The sequence below is a fragment of the Dipodomys merriami genome, unplaced genomic scaffold, assembly GCF_024711535.1.
Source record: "Dipodomys merriami isolate MVZ:Mamm:240054 unplaced genomic scaffold, mDipMer1.0.p SCAF_282, whole genome shotgun sequence".
NCBI classification, from domain to species: Eukaryota; Metazoa; Chordata; class Mammalia; order Rodentia; family Heteromyidae; genus Dipodomys; species Dipodomys merriami.
In genome coordinates, this window is record NW_027204293.1 from 447,051 (window position 1) to 453,300 (window position 6,250).

Here is a 6,250-nt window from a genome sequence, read left to right on the forward strand (position 1 = left end):
GTGTGCATTTGCAATGTTGCTTGCCAATGTGGACAGAGTGAGGCTGAAAAGAGCTGTGTTGAAATATAGTTATTTATCACTGTTCCATCCTGTTATTTCAGTGGAACCACCCTTCTGTACATTTTATTTGTCAAATAATAACATCATCATAAATAAAGCATTTACACCATTAAGTTAGATAAAAGAGATCACTTTCAGTTAAAAGAGATCACTTTCAGTTCTTAGTATATATTAGGCAATAAGATACACATATAATTAGGTAGTGAATTATTGATGTGTAGATGACTGTCAGTACAAAATATGTATTTGACCTCTTAAATTGGATATACTTTTAAGATATACTCATGGAATGATTTTGACCTACTAGACCAAACAAGTATTACTCGCTGGTTATTCCTGTGAAACTCAAGGTGGATAAACTCTTTCCAGATTTCTGTTGAAAATAACTTTCTTTGTAAGATCATATCTATTCACACTAAGATAATAAACCCCGTATTTTTTAGGTTTGAATATCCCATCATATTGACTGAAAATCAGTATTGTGGATATGTTTGTTAGATATACATTGCAAAAACAAACAAAAAGCATGTGTCACCTCCAGATTGTGGATGCATTTGAAGTTGTTTTGTATATACAAATGTTTCTTCATTAATTGTTCTTTTGTGGGAGCAACTATCACAACTTTAACAAATAAGGCTTTTTGAATATCTTTTCCAATATAAATAACATCCCAGAGCAAGTCTTGCAATTTCTGAAACCCCTTTGAATATTTCAATGTTATTTCAGTTCATTGACTATACAGCTAAAAGCATTTCTGAAATAAACATTGTTAAAATCTGAAAATGTTAATGGATATAAAGGCTTTTTATGCATCATTTTATGAAAAGCCAGTTTTTATGAAACTAAAAGATATAGAATAAAAGAATGGAAGTGAATTGGGTGAGCTAATTATTAGTATAACTTTGTTTTCTATTAGCACAATCCTTTGAACGTACATGATGAAGTTAAATTATGTGCTTTTTGACACTATGCTTCAGTTATTTTTAGAATCTTTGTAGTTATAAGAGTGAATTTGTAGTATAAATAAATGTCTTTGAAAATGATTAGGATTAATCTTGTGTTTTGTGTCCTACTCCCCCAAAAATGAGTTATTTTCAAGTGTTAATAGTTTATAATTGAATCTTCAGTATCATAAGAAATTTTGAAAAATGGATTGTGCGGGGAAGATGTAGTCGCCTCTTCTGCCAACCTGCCCTTTGCCTCCGCACTTCTCTGGGGCCAGCAGCAGCCCGACCAGGGGCCCGGGGCCGCAGGCTCAGACAACGGCCATGGGCTTGGTGTCCAACCAGCAGTTGGGAGGTGGCTTCGCCAAGGCAGCGGAGAAGGCACCCGAGGAGGCGCAGGAGGATGCCGCTCAGGTGGCTGAGGAGCCTCAGCTGTTGCACAGGGCTGGCATCTGTAAGTAGTTCAATGTGCGCAGAGGGTTCGGCTTCCTATCCATGACAGCCCGCATCAGGGTAGCGCTCGACCCCCTGGTGGACGTCTTTGTGCACCAGAATAAGCTGCACATGGAGGGCTTCCAGAGCCTGAAGGAGGGAGAGGCTGTGGAGTTTACCTTTAAGAAGTCTGCCAAAGGCCTAGAATCCATCCAAGTCACTGGGCCCAGTGGGGTGTTCTGTATTGGGAGTAAGAGGTGGCCAAAGGGGAAGAACATGCAGAAGAGCAGATCCAAAGGAGACAGGTGCTACAACTGTATTGGTCTAGACCATAATGCCAAGGAATGCAAGCTGCCACTACAGCCCAAGAAGTGCCACTTCTGCCAAAGCATCAACCACATGGTGGCCTCCTGTCCACTGAAGGCTCAGCAGGTCCCCAGTTCCCAGGGAAAGCCTGCCTACTTTAGGGAAGAAGAAGAGATCCACAGCCCTGCCCTGCTCCCTGAGGCCCAAAATTGAGCCCCCAGAGTCGGGGGGGGCAACTCTAGCTAGCAGGAAGTTTCAAGGAGCAGGCATCAATCGGCAAAGTGGAGAAAGTTGGAATATGGATTGGGTTGGCGAGTAGCTGGCTCTTCCATACGTCTCAGGCCAGGATGTCCCAGTATCATCCCATCTTCTCTTTTGATGAAGGGAAGGGGTGATGCATAGTAATCCCATCATGATCTATCCCAATTCAAGTGAGGGGCTTTGGGGGAACCACTTGTGAAACCTGCGTACTTTATATGATAATCTTCACCTGACCTACATGCTTCCCCTCCCTCCCCCCCAGCCTCCAGCTTCTAAAAGTGACCCAGATTGCCAAGTTGTTCCTTTAAAGAAGGATGTGTCCAATTTCTCTTGCCAGGGTGTGAAACAATTAAGCACCAGTCCAGCAGATCCACGGGCTCAAATCCCCAAGGTGTAGTATCCCGGGTAGGAGGACCTGTCAGGAGCAAGGCAGGGTTGTTTTGTTTTGTTTTGTTTTTTGTCTCTCCACCACCTCCTCCACTCCACATCTTGTTTCCTCATCACCCTATCTTGAGCTGTAGTGCTGGGAGAGCTGGTCCAGGCATTGGGTTGTGATGACAGGCAACATGGGTGACTAGGGAATGGCTGCAAACCTGCTGCTCTGAGCTTCTCCCTGCTCCCGCCCCCATTTCTGGGCCAATGTGATTGTAATTTATTTGTTCCCTTGGATTACTGCACCTTGGGTCCCCGCTTTCTCCAGGATGCCAAACCTGCAATATCTGTGTGAATGACGTATCTTGTGCATTTTAACTTTTTTTTTCTTATTATAAATATTCTGGTTTTGTATTTTTATATATTTTAATCTTAAGGCCCTCATTCCTGCACTGTGTTCTCAGGTACATGAGCAATCTCAGAGATAAATGGCCAACAGCTCCAGGTCGGCATAGCAGGAAGACTTTGTTGTTTTTATCACCATGGAGAGCAATCATTTGGAGTGCATAGCCTATTGAACGACTTCATTTTTGCCAATTAGAGCTGGCTTTTTTGCCATAGGGTCCTCTTGAAACCCCCTCAACACTTGGAAATGTTTCATGGGAGACTAGGTTTTTAATTGGGTTGCCCCATGACTTGTTCTCCTTCTGCTGGAAGAATGGAAATTAGTCTAAACAGGAAACGGTGGTTCAGACAAGGTAGAAGACGACCAAAGAGGAAGCCAAGGTTAGTAATGATTGTCTAATCCTATGGCTCTGCGACTTGTTTTCTTTCCATATACTATATCTATCCTTTACTAGGTTAGGTTGGGATTACTGTGCAAATAACTGTATATGTATTTTTTTTCCTCTAAGGAATGGGAATTGATATGTTTGGATTTTAAGACCACAGATTTGTGTCCCCCTTCTACTAGCCATGCAGGGATGGATCTATAAAAAGCAAGGACCAAATCCTCAGTCTCGGCTTCCAGGGAAACCCATAAGTGTAGGCCTCTCTCTGGAGCCCGTGTCCTGCCCTGCTGCATAATTGTTCATAGTGTTGTGTTAGCTAAAGGAGAAAAAGGAGGTTTTGTTTACAAGCTGTGAGATCACCACAAACCTACCTCATGTGTTAAAATGGGACAAATGCAATAGAATGCATTGGATGATGTGTGTCTGATCCTAGTTTCTTGTCTTCCCACAAATGCTGCCCCCTCTAGTTAATTGTATTTGTCTAGGCTCTGTAGGACTTTACTGAGTTTCTGTGTTGGTCATTTGCTAGATGGCCTAGTTTGTGTAAATAATAATATGTGGGTCTTTTCTCCATGTTCTTTTTGGAGTTTTATTGTTTACAAACTTCTTTTAGAATTGAGAAAAACAGCCAAAGCATCTTTGACAGAAGGTTCTGCACTAGACAAAAGGATCTGAAGCTAAGTTGGGGGAACTTCTAAAGTGAGGATCTTGAACCAGTTTTTCTTTTGTTCCCTCACTTCCCCTATTTCCCATTTTGGACTAGATCTTCGTTGGTAAAAATAATAATAAGTCCCTATCCTCTAACCTTTTCTCCCTCAAAAGAAAACCTACATGCCCATACACAGATGACTCTTGGAATGTCTCTTCAACTTTTATGTGACTTATGCAAAGATTCTGAAGACGCTAGTGCTCCAACCTCTCCACCCCCCCCTACACACACACCTTGTTCCCAACCTGAGTCCATGTTTTTTTAAACGTAATTCTCATCAAATATGACATTTGTGACCAAACCTGCTTGTTCTGTAATACTAGAGAAAATCAATTGGGCTTTCCATGTAGAAAGTGGGGTCAGGAGACCAGGAAAGGGAATATGAATGTATGTTAAAGTCACTCAGGAACTTGTACACAGGTGCAAGAAAAGTTATGTCAAAGTGGCCACAGATTGTTTAATGGGAGACGAATGTAACGCCATGTTTACTGCTAGAAACCAAAGCTTTGTGAGAGAACTTGAATTTATGGGGAGGGAGGCTGGAAAAGTGTGTACCTGTCTGTCCTTTCTCTGATCCCTTCAGACTAAAGCTTCCTTGGGCTTTTATGATACCAGTACTGCGGTGTTTTATTTCATGATTGATTTGTGCTGTACCCGAGTACTTCCTTTCCCCCTTTCTAATAATTTTTTTAAACACATAATGACTCTTCCCTTACCTTTCTTTTCCTGGGAAAATACAATGAAGAAATAAATAAATGAATACTTAAAAAAAGAAATTTTGAAACAATGTAGTATTATTGATGTCTTTTTTAGGGGGTGGAGTCTGGTAGTGGGGCCTGAACTCTGGGCCTGGGCGCTGTCCCGCAGCTCTTCAGCTCAAGTCTAGAGCTCTTCCACTTGAGCCACAGCGTCACTTCCGGCTTTTTTCTTTTTGCTTATGTGGTGCTGAGGAATCGAACCCAGTGCCCCATGCATGCATGGCAAGCACTCTACCACTGAGCCACCTTCCAGCTCTTTATGTCTTTTTAAACCAATTGTATTCAGAAGTTGGAAAGGCTTTAATTCATGCTTAGGTCTTGTTTTCTATGATTTTTTTTTGGTCCGGTCATGGGGCCTGAACTCTGGGCTTGGGCACTGTCCCTCAGCTCTTCAGCTCAAGTCTAGTGCTCTACCACTTGAGCCACAGCGCCACTTCGCGCTTTTTTGTTTTTGTTTTTTGTTTTTTTTTGCTTATGTGGTGATGAGCAATCGAACCCAGGGCCTCAGACATGCAAGGCAAGCCCTTTAACCACTGAGCCACCTTCCCAGCCCTGTCTATGATTTTTTATCCTCTCATTCCTAACATTAATGATAGGTCAGTCTGCATTTTTGGGTACATGAAAGGTAAAATATTTATCTGGGGTCAAAGTGATTTTTATATCAGTCTTGCTTTAATAGCATTTTAAAGTATACCTTTCTCTCAAAATGTTGGGTATAAAAAGCAGTCAAAAAACTTCTAGGGCTGGGAAGGTGGCTCAGTGGTAGAGTGCTTGCCTTGCATGCCTGAGGCCCTGGGTTCGATTCCTCAGCACCACATAAGCAAAAAGAAAAAAGCCAGAAGTGGCGCTGTGGCTCAAGTGGTAGAGCGCTAGCCTTGAGCTGAAGAGCTGAGGGAGAGAGCCCAAGCCCACAGTTCAGGCCCCAAAACCGGACCCCCCAAAAAAATTTAAAAAACCTTCTAATAGTAAACAATTTAGGTGAGCTACAATGTGGAAATGATTGGTCCATAAGACATGCAGTCTCTTTCCATCAGGACTTGGGGAGGTCATTCTTTCAGTAAGACAGTGTTAAACAGAGGTAGGGTCCCCAAGCAGTGCAGTGTTGAGTGAAGGGATAGAATATGATTTCTGCTATTTTGACCTAGAAATCAAGAAAGTTATTCTTTAGCAGTTCCTTTCACCAGAGAGGTATGTATTGATTATGAACTTTGAGTTTTCATATTACAGTTACCTATTTTCTAACAAAGACAAAGTGAAATATTATGAGTGTACACAATAATTATGGGAAATTTTCCTCAAATTTGTAGACTAAGTGCTAGTATTTTAGTCATGAAATAGAATGAGGTTAATTGATATATTCGGAGATGGACCTCAGGCTAACACTTACCATGTGTGCAATGTTGTACTAGTAATTACAACACTGAAGACTTCAATATCATCATCAGAAAATTAAAAATGTAAGTAGTTCCACTTTATGCAATTATTCTGAGGATTAAATTAGATACCAAGGGTAAAGTATTGGAAAAACAAACAACTAGCATTTGGCAAATTCTACCTGTTATTTTATCATGTGATGAATTCTAACATTTTTACTCTGATTTTATATTGTGTCTCTTT

At 41.3% G+C, this 6,250-nt stretch overlaps 1 pseudogene; it reads left to right on the forward strand.

Moving 5' to 3' along the window:
• The first annotated feature begins 1,328 nt into the window (after window positions 1-1,328).
• On the forward strand, window positions 1,329-1,955 carry LOC138838549 (protein lin-28 homolog A pseudogene; annotated as a pseudogene).
• Window positions 1,956-6,250: the final 4,295 nt, after the last annotated feature.